The sequence below is a fragment of the Triticum dicoccoides genome, chromosome 6B, assembly GCF_002162155.2.
Source record: "Triticum dicoccoides isolate Atlit2015 ecotype Zavitan chromosome 6B, WEW_v2.0, whole genome shotgun sequence".
Classification (NCBI taxonomy): domain Eukaryota; kingdom Viridiplantae; phylum Streptophyta; class Magnoliopsida; order Poales; family Poaceae; genus Triticum; species Triticum dicoccoides.
In genome coordinates this window covers 643,929,647-643,945,740 of record NC_041391.1, presented here as the reverse complement: position 1 = coordinate 643,945,740, position 16,094 = coordinate 643,929,647, and positions in this window count along the sequence as shown.

Genomic DNA, 16,094 nt, shown 5'->3' with positions numbered 1-16,094 from the left:
AGGAGTTACTACGAGTACTGGTAAGGTACACATTAATTACATGTATATCAAATATACCTTTGGTGTTGCCGGCCTTCTTATCCGCTAAGTATTTGGGGCAGTTCCGCTTCCAGTGACCCTTCCCCTTGCAATAAAAGCACTCAGTCTCAGGCTTGGGTCCATTCTTTGACTTCTTCCCGGCAACTGGCTTACCGGGCGCGGCAACATCTCTGCCGTCCTTCTTGAAGTTCTTCTTACCCTTGCCCTTCTTGAACTTAGTGGTCTTATTGACCATCAACACTTGATGTTCTTTCTTGATTTCAACCTCTGCTGACTTCAGCATTGAAAATACTTCAGGAATGGTCTTCACCATCCCCTGCATATTGTAGTTCATCACAAAGCTCTTGTAGCTTGGTGGGAGCGACTGAAGGATTCTGTCAATGACCGCCTCATCCGGGAGGTTAATGTCCAGCTGGGACAGGCGGTTGTGCAACCCAGACATTTTGAGTATGTGCTCACTGACAGAACTATTTTCCTCCATCTTACAACTATAGAACTTGTCGGAGACTTCATATCTCTCGACCCGGGCATGAGCTTGGAAAACTAGTTTCAGCTCCTCGAACATCTCATATGCTCCGTGTTGCTCAAAACGCTTTTGGAGCCCCGGTTCTAAGCTGTAAAGCATGCCGCACTGAATGAGGGAGTAATCATCAGCACGAGACTGCCAAGCATTCATAATGTCTTGGTTCTCTGGGACGGGAGCGTCACCTAGCGGTCCTTCTAGGACATATTGTTTCCTGGCAGCTATGAGGATGATCCTCAGGTTCCGGACCCAGTCCGTATAGTTGCTGCCATCATCTTTCAGCTTGGTTTTCTCTAGGAACGCGTTGAAGTTCATGTTGACATGAGCGTTGGCCATTTGATCTACAAGACATATTATGCAAAAAGTTTTAGACTAAGTTCATGATAATTAAGTTCATCTAATCAAATTATTTTAATGAACTCCCACTCAAATTAGACATCCCTCTAGTCATCTGAGTGTTACACGATCCGAGTCGACTAGGCCGTGTCCGATCATCACGTGAGACGGACTAGTCATCGTCGGTGAACATTCTCATGTTGATCGTATCTTCCATACGACTCGTGTTCGACCTTTCGGTCTCCGTGCTCCGAGGCCATGTCTGTACATGCTAGGCTCTTCAAGTTAACCCTAAGTGTTTTGCATGTGTAAAAGTGTCTTACACCCGTTGTATGTGAACGTAAGGATCTATCACACCCGATCATCACGTGGTGCTTCGAAACGACGAACTTTAGCAACGGTGCACAGTTAGGGGAGAACACTTCTTGAAATTTTTGTAAGGGATCATCTTATTTACTACCGTCGTTCTAAGTAAACAAGATGCATAAACATAATGAACATCTCATGCAATTATATAATAGTGACATGATATGGCCAATATCATATAGCTCCTTCGATCTCCATCTTCGGGGCTCCATGATCATCTTCGTCACCGGCATGACACCATGATCTCCATCCTCATGATCTTCATCATCGTGTCTTCATGAAGTTGTCACGCCAACGACTACTTCTACTTTTATGGCTAACGCGTTTAGCAATAAAGTAAAGTAATTTACATGGCGTTCTTCAATGACACGCAGGTCATACAAAAAAATAAAGACAACTCCTATGGCTCCTGCCGGTTGTCATACTCATCGACATGCAAGTCGTGATTCCTATTACAAGAACATGATCTCATACATCACAATATATCATTCATCATTCATCACAACTTCTGGCCATATCACATCACATGACAATTGCTGCAAAAACAAGTTAGACGTCCTCTAATTGTTGTTGCATCTTTTACGTGGCTGCAATTGGGTTCTAGCAAGAACGTTTTCTTACCTACGAATAACCACAACGTGATCTTATCAACTTCTATTTACCCTTCATAAGGACCCTTTTCATCGAATCCGCTTCAACTAAAGTGGGAGAGACAGACACCCGCCAGCCACCTTATGCAACTAGTGCATGTTAGTCGGTGGAACCGGTCTCACGTAAGCGTACATGTAAGGTTGGTCCGGGCCGCTTCATCCCACAATACCGCTGAAGCAAGATAAGACTAGTAGCGGCAAGCAAGTTGACAAAATCTACGCCCACAACAAAATTGTGTTCTACTCGTGCAATAGAGAACTACGCATAGACCTAGCTCATGATGCCACTGTTGGGGAACGTTGCAGAAAATTAAAATTTTTCCTACGGTTTCACCAAGATCCATCTATGAGTTCATCTAAGCAACGAGTCGAGGGAGATGAATCTACATACCACTTTGTAGATCGCAAGCGGAAGCGTTCAAAAGAACGGGGTTGAAGTAGTCGTTCTCGTCGTGATCCTATCACCGGAGATCCTAGCGCTGAACGGACGGCACCTCCGCGTTCAACACACGTACGGAGCGGATGACGTCTCCTCCTTCTTGATCCAGCAAGGGGGAAGGAGAGGTTGATGATGATGGCTCCAGTAGCAGCACAACGGCGTGGTGGTGGTGGAGCAGCAGCACTCCGGCAGGGCTTCGCCAAGCACGTGACGGAGGAGGAAGAGGTGTAGCAGGGGGAGGGGGCGCCAGAACTTCAGGGTGCGGCTGCCCCTCTCCCCCCTCCCTTTAGATAGGCCCCCAGGGGGGGCGCCGGCCCTGGGAGATTCAATCTCCCAAGGGGGCGGCGGCCAAGGGGGGTGGAGTGCCCACCAAGGCTTGTGGTGCGCCCCCCCACCCTAGGGTTTCAACCCTAGGCGCAGGGGGTGGGCCTAGGGGGCGCACCAGCCCACTATGGGCTGGCTCCCCTCCCACTTCAGCCCATGGGGCCCTCCGGGATGGGTGGCCCCACCCGGTGGACCCCCGGGACCCTTCCGGTGGTCCCGGTACAATACCGGGTGACCCCGAAACTTTCCCGATGGCTGAAATACCACTTCCTATATATAATTCTTTACCTCCGGACCATTCCGAAACTCCTCGTGACGTCCGGGATCTCATCCGGGACTCCTAACAACATTCGGTATACTGCATACTCATATTCATACAACCCTAGCGTCACCGAACCTTAAGTGTGTAGACCCTACGGGTTCGGGAGACACGTAGACATGACCGAGACGGCTCTCGGGCAATAACCATCAGAGGGATCTGGATACCCATGTTGGTTCCCACATGCTCCTCGATGATCTCATCGGATGAACCACGATGTCGAGGATTCGAATAACCCCGTATACAATTCCCTTTGTCATTCGGTACGTTACATGCCCGAGACTCGATCGTCGGTATCCCAATACCTCGTTCAGTCTCGTTACCGGCAAGTCACTTTACTCGTACCGTAATGCATGATCCCGTGACCAAACACTTGGTCACTTTGAGCTCATTATGATGATGCATTACCGAGTGGGCCCAGAGATACCTCTCCGTCATACGGAGTGACAAATCCCAGTCTCGATCCGTGTCAACCCAACAGACACTTTCGGAGATACCTGTAGTGCACCTTTATAGTCACCCAGTTATGTTGTGACGTTTGGTACACCCAAAGCACTCCTATGGTATCCGGGAGTTGCACGATCTCATGGTCTAAGGAAGAGATAGACATTGAAAAAGCTCTAGCAAAACGAACTACACGATCTTGTGCTATGCTTAGAATTGGGTCTTGTCCATCACATCATTCTCCTAATGATGTGATCCCGTTGTCAATGACATCTAATGTCCATAGTCAGGAAACCATGACTATCTGTTGACCAACGAGCTAGTCAACTAGAGGCTAGCTAGGGGCATATTGTGGTCTATGTATTCACACGTGTATTACGATTTCCGGATAATACAATTATAGCATGAATAAAAGACAATTATCATGAACAAGGAAATATAATAATAATGCTTTTATTATTGCCTCTAGGGCATATTTCCAACACCGCCCACCACCCTCCCCCGCCCATGGCCGATGCCCCGCCGAATTTCGGCGCCAAGACGTTGACCAGCCCGCAAAGGTAAAGAAGAAGGCGACCAAGAGTCCGAAGAAGCCGTGGTCGGAACTCACGCTGGTGGAACTCGCAAAGATGGACGCGGAATCGGCGAAGAGAAGGAACCGGAGGGCGGTCGTCAAGGGAAAGAAAGCCGCGACAAAGTTCGCCGCCGAACATGCTGCATTGGAGGCCGCACGATGCTATGTCTTGAGCTTGCGTTGGTTTTCCTTGAAGAGGAAAGGGTGATGCAGTAGAGTAGCATAAGTATTTCCCTCAGTTTTTGAGAACCAAGGTATCAATCCAGTAGGAGGCTCCTCAAAAGTCCCACGCACCTACACAAACAAACAAAGAACTCGCAACCAACGCAATAAAGGGGTTGTCAATCCCTTCACGGCCACTTGCGAAAGTGAGATCTAAAAGAGATAGTATGATAAGATAAATATATTTTTGGTATTTTATAATACCGATGCAAAAAAGTAAAGATGCAAATAAAAGTAGATTGGAAGAAAATATGATGGGAGATAGACCCGGGGGCCATAGGTTTCACTAGAGTCTTCTCTCAAGATAGCATAAGTATTACGGTGGGTGAACAAATTATTGTCGAGCAATTGATAGAAAAGCGAATAATTATGAGATTATCTAGGCATGATCATGTATATAGGTATCACGTCCACAACAAGTAGACTGACTCCTGCCTGCATCTACTACTATTACTCCACACATCGACCGACTCCTACCTGCATCTAGAGTATTAAGTTCATAAGAACAGAGTAACGCCTTAAGCAAGATGACATGATGTAGAGGGATAAACTCATGCAATATGATATAAACCCCATCTTTTTATCCTCGATGGCAACAATACAATACGTGCCTTGCAACCCTTTCTGTCACTGGGTAAGGACACCACAAGATTGAACCCAAAGCTAAGCACTTCTCCCATGGCAAGAAAGATCAATCTAGTATGCCAAACCAAACTAATAATTCGAAGAGACTTGCAAAGATAACTCAATCATACATAAAAGAATTCAGAGAAGATTCAAATATTATTCATAGATAAACTTGATCATAAACCCACAATTCATCGGATCTCGAGAAACACACTGCAAAAAGAGATTACATCAAATAGATCTCCACAAGAGAGGGGGAGAACATTGTATTGAGATCCAAAAAGAGAGAAGAAGCCATCTAGCTAATAACTATGGACCCGTAGGTCTGTGGTAAACTACTCACAACTCATCGGAAGGGCTATGGTGTTGATGTAGAAGCCCTCCGTGGTCGATTCCCCCTCCAGCATAACACCGGCGAAGGCTCCAAGATGGGATCTCGTGGATACAGGAAGTTACGGCGGTGGAAATTATGTTTTGGGTGCTCCCTGGATGTTTTCGGGGTATCTAGGCTTATATAGGAGGAAGAAGTACGTCGATGGCCGCCCGAGGGGCCCACGAGACATGGGGCGCGCCATACAGGGGGGGGCGCCCTCCTATCTCGTGGCCACCTCGGCTGCTTCTTGACTTGCAATCCAAGTCATCTGGATCTCGTTCGTTCCAAAAATCACGCCTCCGAAGGTTTCATTCTGTTTGGACTCCGTTTGATATTCCTTTTCTTCGAAATACTGAAATAGGCAAAAAAAAACAGCAATACGGGCTGGGCCTCTGGTTAGTAGGTTAGTCCCAAAAATTATATAAATGTGTAAAATAAAGCCCATAAACATCAAAAGGGGTAATATAATAGCATGGAACAATCAAAAATTATAGATACGTTGGAGACGTATCAAGCATCTCCAAGCCTAATTCCTGCTTGTCCTCGAGTAGGTAAATGATAAAAAGAGATTTTTTGATGTGGAATGCTACCTAGCATAATTCTCAATGTAATTTTCTTTAATGTGGCATGAATGTTCAGATCCAAATGATTCAAGATAAAAGCTTATAAAAAATAAAAATAAAAATATTTCGAAGCATACTAACAAATAATCATGTCCTATCAAAATAGCATAGCCAAAGAAAGCTTATCCCTACAGAATCATATAGTTAGGCCATGCTTCATTTTCATTACACAAAATGCTCCCATCATGTACAAGCCCGATGATGAGCCGAGCAATGGTTTCATACTTTTTAACGCGCTTCAGCTTTTTCAACTCTTACGCAATACATGAGCGCAAGCCACGGACATAGCACTATGGTGGTAAATGGTGGTTGTTGTAAGGACAAAAAAGGGGGAAGATAGTCTCACATCAACTAGGCGTATCAACAGGCTATGGAGATGCCCATCAATAGATATCAATGTGAGTGAGTAGGGATTGCCATGCAACGGATGCACTAGAGCTATAAATATATGAAAGCTCAACAAAAAGAACTAAGTGGGTGTGCATCCCACTTGCTTGCTCACGAAGACCTAGGGCATTTTGAGGAAGCCCATCATTGGAATATACAAACCAAGTTCTATAATGAAAAATTCCAACTAGTATATGAAAGTGACAATATATGAGACTCTCTATCATGAAGATCATGGTGCTACTTTGAAGCACAAGTGTGGAAAAAGAGATAGTAGCATTGTCCCTTCTCTCTTTTTCTCTCATTTTTTCTTTTCCTTTTTTTCTTTTTCTCTCTTTTTTTTCTTTTTTTTCTTTGGCCTCTCTTTTTTTGCCTTTCTCTTTTTTTTCTTTTTGTAAAGTCTGAAGTCTCATCCCGACTTGTGGGGGAATCATAGTCTTCATCATCCTTTCCTCACTGAGACAATGCTCTAATAATCAAGATCATCACACTTTTATGGATTTACAACTCAAGAATTACAACTCAAAGCTAGAACAAGATATGACTCTATATGAATGCCTCCGGCGGTGTACCGGGATATGCAATGAATCGAGAGCGACATGTATGAAAATTATGAAGGTGGCCTTGCCACAAATACGATGTCAACTACATGATCATGCAAAGAGAAATATGACAATGATGAAACGTGTCATAATAAACGGAATGGTGGAAAGTTGCATGGCAATATATCTCGGAATGGCTATGGAAATGCCATAATAGGTAGGTATGGTGGCTGTTTTGAGGAAGGTAAATAATGGGTTCAATACCGGTGGAAGTTGCGCGGTAATAAGAAAGGATAGCAAAGTGGAAGGATGAGTGTGCGTATATCCATGGACTCACATTAGTCATAAAGAACTCATATACTTATTGCAAAAGTCTACTTAGCCCTCGAAGCAAAGTACTACTACGCATGCCCCAAGAGGGATAGATTGGTAGGAAAAGACCATCGCTCGTCCCCGACTGCCACTCATAAGGAAGACAATCAAAAGAGCACCTCATGCAACAAATTTGTCACACAACTTTTACCATACGTGCATGCTACGGTACTTGCCAACTTCAACAAAATTATTTCTCAATTTCATAATTATCCACTAGCATGACCCTAACATTACTACCTTTATATCTCAAAACAATTATCAAGCAACAAATTGATCATAGCATCCAATTCAATTTCTATGATAGTTTTTATTATACCCAACTTGGATGCTCATCATTCTAGGACCAAATTTGTAACCAAAGCAAATACCATGCTGTTCTAAGAGACTCTCAAAATAATATAAGTGAAGCATGAGAGACTAATAGTTTCTACAAAATCAAGCCACCGCCGTGCTCTAAAAGATATAAATGAAGCACTAGAGCAAAAACTATCAAGCTCAAAAGATATAAGTGAAGCACATAGAGTATTCTAGAAAATTCTAATCAAATAGGCTTCTCCCAAAATATATGTACAGCAAGGATGATTGTGGTAAACTAAAAAGCAAATACTAATATAATACATGACGCTCCAAGCAAAACACATATCATGTGGCAAATAAAAATATAGCTCCAAGTAAAGTTACCAATGAACGAAGACGAAAGAGGGGATGCCTTCCCGGGGCACCCCCAAGCTTAGGCTTTTGGATATCCTTGAATATCTTGGGGTGACATGGGCATCCCCAAGCTTAGGCTCTTGCCACTCCTTATTCCATAGTCCATAAAAGCTTTACCCAAAACTTGAAAACTTCACAACACAAAAGTCAACAGGAAATCTTATAAGCTCCGTTAGTGAAAGAAAACAAAACCACCACATAAGGTACTATAATGAACTCATTTTTTACTTATTTTGGTGTTAAACCTACTGTATTCCAACTTCTCTATGGTTTATAAACTATTTTACTAGCCATAGATGCATCAAAATAAGCAAATAACACACGAAAAACAGAATCTGTCAAAAACAGAACAGTCTGTAGCAATCTGTAACTAACGCAAACTTATGGAACTCTAAAAATCCTACAAAAATAGGACATACTGGAAATTTTGTTTATTGATCAGCAGAAAAAATAATCAATAGAAAAGCACGTTTCTGTGAGTTATTGAATTTTTTCTTGTGAGCGCAAAGTTTCTGTTTTTCAGCAGAATCAAATCAACTATCATCATAGTTTATCCTATAGGTTCTACTTGGCACAAACACTAATTAAAAAATAAAACACATCTAAACAGAAAGTAGATGCAATATTTATTGAATAACAGCAAGGAAAAATATTGGGTTGTCTCCCAACAAGCGATTTTCTTTAAAGCCTTTTAGCTAGGCATTGATAATTTTAAAGATGCTCGCATGAAAGACAAGAACTGAAGCACAAAGAGAGCATCCTGAAACACGTGACAAACACATCTAAGTCTAACATACTTCCTATGCATAGGCATATTATAAGCAAACAAATTTGCAAGGCAAGCAAAAACTAGCATATGCAAGGAAGAAGAAAGAGACGATAGCAATCTCAACATGACGAGAGGTAATTTAATAAGATAAAAATTTCTACAACCATATTTTCCTCTCTCATAATAATTACATGTAGGATCATAGGCAAATTCAACAAAATCGCTATCACATAACATATTCTCTACATGATCCACATGCATGCAAAGTTGAAACTCTTCCAAGATAGTGGGATTAACATTAACTAAAGTCAAGACCTTTCCAAACCCACTTTTATCAAAAATATCATAAGATTGAACATACTGCAAATATGTGGGATCTAAAGTTGACACTCTTCCAAACCCACTTTCATATTATTGCAAACACTATTATCAATCTCATATTCATCATGGGGCTTAAATAAATTTTCAAGGTTATAAGAAGAATCACCCCAATCATAATCATTGAAACAAGTAGTAGACATATCAAAACTAGCATCCCCAAGCTTAGGGTTTTGCATATTATTAGCACAATTGACATCAAGAGAATTCATAGGAAAATCATTGCAGTCATGCTTTTTATTCAAGGAGTTATCGTGAATCTCTTCATAAATTTCTTCATCATAATTTTCAGATTCACAAATTTCAAGCAAAACTTCATAAAGATGATCTAGTGCACAAAACTCACTAGCAATTGGTTCAACATAATTGGATCTCTTAAAGATATTAGCAAGCGGATGAGGATCCATAGATCTTAGGTTCTCTGTTTAGCAATAAATAAGCATCTACTCCAACCAAACGAGCAAACAAAAGGGCAAGCAAAAGAGAGGAGAAGATTGGGAAAGAGAGGGCAAATAAAACGGCAAGGGTGAAGTGGGGGAGAGGAAAACGAGAGGCAAATGGAAAATAAAGTAAATGCGAGGGAGATGAGTTTCTGATGGGTACTTGGTATGTCTTGACTTGAGCGAAGACCTCCCCGGCAACGGTGCCAGAAATCCTTCTTGCTACGACTTGAGCTTGCCTTGGTTTTCCTTGAAGAGGAAAGGGTGATGCAGTAGAGTAGCGTAAGTATATCCCTCAGTTTTTGAGAACCAAGGTATCAATCCAGTAGGAGGCTCCTCAAAAGTCCCACGCACCTACACAAACAAACAAATAACTCGCAACCAACGCAATAAAGGGGTTGTCAATCCCTTCACGGCCACTTGCGAAAGTGAGATCTAAAAGAGATAGTATGATAAGATAAATATATTTTTGGTATTTTATAATATAGATGCAAAAAGTAAAGATGCAAATAAAAGTAGATTGGAAGCAAATATGATAGGAGATAGACCCGGGGGCCATAGGTTTCACTAGAGGCTTCTCTCAAGATAGCATAAGTATTACGGTGGGTGAACAAATTACTGTCGAGCAATTGATAGAAAAGCGAATAATTATGAGATTATCTAGGCATGATCATGTATATAGGCATCACATCCACAACAAGTAGACCGACTCTTGCCTGCATCTACTACTATTACTCCACACATCGACCGACTCCTACCTGCATCTAGAGTATTAAGTTCATAAGAACAAAGTAACGCCTTAAGCAAGATGACATGATGTAGAGCGATAAACTCATGCAATATGATATAAACCCCATCTGTTTATCCTCGATGGCAACAATACAATACGTGCCTCGCAACCCTTTCTGTCACTGTGTAAGGACACCGCAAGATTGAACCCAAAGCTAAGCACTTCTCCCATGGCAAGAAAGATCAATCTAGTAGGCCAAACCAAACAGATAATTCGAAGAGACTTGCAAAGATAACTCAATCATACATAAAAGAATTCAGAGAAGATTCAAACATTATTCATAGATAAACTTGATCATAAACCCATAATTCATCGGATCTCAACAAACACACCACAAAAAGAGATTACATCGAATAGATCTCCACAAGAGAGGGGGAGAACATTGTATTGAGATCCAAAAAGAGAGAAGAAGCCATCTAGCTAATAACTATGGACCCGTAGGTCTGTGGTAAACTACTCACAACTCATCGGAAGGGCTATGGTGTTGATGTAGAAGCTCTCCATGGTCGATTCCCCATCCGGCATAACACTGGTGAAGGCTCCAAGATGGGATCTCGCGGATATAGGAAGTAACGGCAGTGGAAATTGTGTTTCGGGTGCTCCCTGGATGTTTTCGGGGTATGTAGGCATATATAGGAGGAAGAAGTACGTCGGTGGCCGCCCGAGGGGCCCACGAGACAGGGGGCGAGCCCTACAGGGGGGCGACCTCCTATCTCGTGGCCGCCTTGGCTGCTTCTTGACTTGCACTCCAAGTCCTCTGGATCACGTTCGTTCCAAAAATCACGCCTCCGAAGGTTTTATTCCATTTGGACTCCCTTTGATATTCCTTTTCTTTGAAATACTGAAATAGGTAAAAAAAACATCAATACGGGTTGGGCCTCCGGTTAGTAGGCCAGTCCCAAAAATGATATAAATGTGTAAAATAAGGCCCATAAACATCCAAAAGGGGTAATATAATAGCATGGAACAATCAAAAAGTATAGATACGTTGGAGACGTATCACACAACACAAGGCCGAGGTCGACGAGAAGGAGGACATTGTCAACAAAGTGCACACCCTCCTCATGCTCGGGATTTGCCATCCGGTGGATTTCCTTGTGGCGCACGTCGGTCGTCAGGCTTCCGCACTGCCCCTCGCTGACATCGCGAACCATGCCTTTGTCGCCCGGTTGTCCTCCGCCAAGGTACGAAGGCCGTACCCATTTTTCGCGGTCGCCGGACGTTGGCGTGATCGCGCCATCCACCCCGCGCCCCTCGGTTGTCATCGACCTCAATGTCATGCCAGGGTCCAATAGCAGGGGTCGGTCGTCCGTCGAGATGCAAAGAAAGCAAGCACGACTGCCGTCTACAGGCACCATGCCGTCGCCCCGTGTCCTGTTAGACGAAATACCAACACCAACGCCAACGGTTGACGACCCCTTCTACAACCAGTTCATGGAGAATGTCATCTACGAGGGTGGGCATGGCGCTGCCTACGATCCCTACAAGACCCAAAGTCGGGATGGCCGCACCCAGTACATGGCCAATGAAGACATTGAGGCCCATGACCATGGTGACTCATGGCATGAAGATGATGACATCTGTTGTGAAGGTGATGGTGATGAAGAAGATGAAGGCATTGATATTGGGGCGAGCCATTGTTCATCGACGAGCTCACCCAAAGAGCGAAAGCACAAAAGAGGAAGAAGAGCATTCGTACGGGATCATACTCACAAGTGGAGGACAAGTTGATTTTCCAAAGTTGGATGGAGGTTGGCCAAGATCCGAGGACCGGTGCGCAACAAAAGGAACTTGTTTTTTGGACACGAGCTCACAAATCATTCCATGAAAGAAAGTTGTTTGCGCCCTACCATTTGACGAGCGACCGTGGCATAAAATCGATTCAAAAGAGGTGGTTGTTCATCCAACAAGAATGCAGCAAGTATTGTGCCGCACTTGAGAGCGTTGAAGCACGTCTTGTGAGTGGTCTCGGCATTGGGGACATGGTACGCTCTCTTATCTTTCGTTGCTACGGCCATGAAGCTTCGGCCTTCTATATGTTTTGCATGTTCAATTGTTGTTGATCGTGTAGGCATTTCAATCTTTGGAAGCATTCAAGGGCCGGCACAATGACAAGCCATTCACTCTTACGCATTGTTGGACGCTCATCAACAATTGCCCTAAGTTCAAAGATCAATACCGTGAACTTCAAAGGAAGAGAAGCAAGCAGATGCCCGCGTTGGCCGGAGGTGGAGATGGTGAGGCGTTGAAGAGGCCGAGGGGCAAGACCAACTCCAATTTGGACAACATACGTGATGCGTCATCCATGGCCTTGCATGAGACTTTGCACGGCATGATGTCTCAAAAGGATGTGAGGGACGAGAAAAAGCGACAAAGCACGGACGAGCAAATTAAGCAATACCTAGAGCTTCAAAGGAAGAAGCTTGAGATGGAGGAAGCAGCCAAGAAGAGGAAGATAGACATGAAGGAGGCGTCCCGGCAAAGGCAGCTCAACATCATGGCCGCCAATGTCACGGCCAGGCAGAGGCAGCTCGACATCGAGGCCACCAATGCCGCAACCAAAGCAAAGGAGGTGGCCCTAGCGATCATGAGCGTGGACTTGACCAAGATGAGTGAGAAGACGAGGAGCTGGTTCGAGGCCAGGCAGAAGGAGATGTTTGACGCCAACGGCCTGAACTAGGTGGTCTGTTCGGCCATGGCCGTTCTTTTTGGATGCTAGCATGGGTGTCGGATGCTGGTTGTGTGCCAGCGAGAAACCTATTCATTTTGGAGGCTGGTTGTGTTGCCGGCCGCTGGTTGTATTGCCGGCGTCAAAACTATTCATTTTGGAGGCTGGCTGTGTTGCCGGCCGCTGGCTGTGTTGCCGGCGAGGTCGTGTAGGTGGCTTGTGTTGCTGGCATGAACTAGGGCCGCTGGCATGAACTTTCGAATATTTGCGTTTGAAATTTGAGGCGGACAGGATGCGGCTGCGCGTTGGGCGCACGGCCACTGCATCCCACAAAAGGCCCGGACACGACCCCATTGCCCACCCCAAACGGACAGAATCCAGACCAAGCGGATGTCTGTTTGGGTTCATGCGCTGGAGTTGGCCTTAGCATGGGCACGCATGACAGCTCGTGCTGCTTAATTTATTGCCGCTCATATCCACATGGATTGCTCGCTCAACATCTTGCGGTGCCACATGCCTGTACCCAGCTTTCCAGGGCATGGACGATTATGCAACCCCCTTCATCAAGGCTTCAACTTCTAAGCAACGAATGATATGACATCGGCTTGCTGGTTAAGAGCATCTACAGCCGTTGGGGGCTCGAAAAATCGCCGCCTGCGGGTGACCCGGTGATAAAATCGGCTTGAGTCCGCTCGGGTTCCCAGCCGCCGGCCCCAGGAGGCTTTTTTTTTAAAAAGACATTCGGCTATAATTCGGCAAATGGGCATAAACTTCGGCAACTTAAACATTTTTTACATAGCAAACTTAAAATTTACTAAAAACCAAAGGTCGCGACTATAGGAAGAACTCGCTGAACTCGGCGAAGTCGCCGACGTCGCTGTTGTCGTCGTCGTCCTTCTCCTCCTTCACGTGGCCGCCCCTGCTGGACCCCTGCCCGGAGTCGCCTTGGTGGACCGGTGGCACCACGTCGTCATCGCTGTCGTAGAGAACGAGGACGCCTCCCTCGTCACGGCCACGGGTGAGGGAGTCCTGGATTAGGGGGTATCCGAACAGCCAGACTACATACTTTGGCCGGACTGTTGGACCGTGAAGATACAAGACTCAAGACCTTGTCCCGTGTCCGGATGGGACTCTCCTTTGCGTGGAAGACAAGCTTGGCTATTCGGATATTATATTTCCTTCTTTGTAACCGACTCCATGTAAACCCTAGCCTTCTCCAGTGTCTATATAAACCAGAGAGTTTAGTCCTTAGAGACATAATCATAATCATCATAGGCTAGCTTATAGGGTTTAGCCTCTACGGTATCGTGGTAGATCAACTCTTGTAACACTCATATCATCAATATCAATCAAGAAGGAAGTAGGGTTTTACCTCCATCGAGAGGGCCCGAACCTGGGTAAACATTGTGTCCCTTACCTCCTGTTACCATTAGCCTTAGACGCACAGATCGGGACCCCCTACCCGAGATCCGCCGGTTTTGACACCGACATTGGTGCTTTCATTGAGAGTTCCTCTGTGCCGTCGCTGCAAGGCTTGATGGCCCGTCTCGTTGTCAAGGACAACATCACCTCTGGGGGAGCTCTGGCTGTAGGCCAAACTCTCCGACTAGGTGGCTTCATCATGGCCGCCCAATCGGCTGTCGCACCGACGATGATCTCTCGGGTCATCACGAATAGCCTCCACGTCAATTTGGAACTCATTGAACAGATGGATCCAATGGAGCTCTCTTCCCTTAATGAGCTCTTGGATCGCATTGCCGCTCTGGGAGTCGCTACAGACTATGACCAGATTGGGCTTAAACCCGACCAGAGGGATATTAAATCCCCGTCGGTCACCCACGAGATAGCGGTAGTGGAGGAGCCATATATGGACCGTCCCTCTATTCTGAGGACGAACTATGTCCGGATCACCGAGCTCTCTGAGCCGGATACCCGTTCGCGGGAGGAAACGACCCAGATCCCGAGCTTAGAATCGGGCAACGGGCCGGAGAAATCGGGCAACATCTCGGAACCCGAGCTGTCGAGCCCGGGAGCTCCTTTGCCCCTGGGCGTTAGATCGGATCAGAATCCAGATTCAACTACGCCCACCCACCTAGACTTAAGCCATCTCTCCCATATCAGACAAGAGCCCCAAGAGACAGTACATCGCTACTGGGCCAGATTCCTCCTTGTGCTAAACAAGGTAACGGACTGTCGTGAGGAGGACGCAGTCTCACTTTTCTACAAAAATTGCACGAACAAAGGGACCCTTAATGCTATAAGTTGTCATGACATAGTACACTTTGCTGACTTAGCAGCCATAGTACAGAAGTACTGTGCGATGGAAAGCACCTGGAAAGCCCAAACAGAATTTTGGGATAGTCCGACTCTCACCAAAACCTTTGTCCGAACTAAACGGGCGAACTCTCGTAAGTCAGCCGATCCAATCCCCAAGAAACCAAAGCCCACCCCAGGGCGTGGAACCGTATTGGAAGAATGGCTCAATAGGCCATGTGAACTCCACAGCTTGCCGGACACTACACCAACACATAGCCTTAGAGCATGTTGGATACTCCGGCAGGTAGCAAAAGGTGGCGAGGATCTTCTTGTAAGCCATAAAGCAGAACAACATCTCGCTAAAGAAAACAATACGGTACTGACAGTCTTCGAGACTTTCGCCTCAAATAATAGGCGCAAGCGAGCCCATCGAAATCTCGCTAAAACTTACCACGTGGCAAAAATAAACCCGTGGAACGACACTACTATAACTTTCAGTGCCAGTGACGAACCCCAATTCCAGACAGTCCGGGCACCTGCCGCATTGGTCCTTAGCCCAATCATGGATGGCTTTCGGCTCACTAAAGTACTGATGGACGGCGGAAGTGTACTAAACTTGATCTATGAAGAAACACTCAGTGAGATGGAAATGGACAAAAGTCGCATTGAGCAGAGCGGCACAACCTTCAGGGGAATCATCCCTAGTCAAGAGGCACGGTGTGCGGGAAAAATCACACTCGATGTAGTATTCGGCACCCCGGAAAATTACAGGTCTGAAGAAATCACATTCCAAGTGACTCCTTTCAGCAGCGGATACCACGCCCTTTTAGGGCGGGATGCATTTGCAAGCTTTCAAGCTATACCCCATTACGGATACATGAAGCTTAAAATGCCCGGACCCAATGGAATCATCACTTTA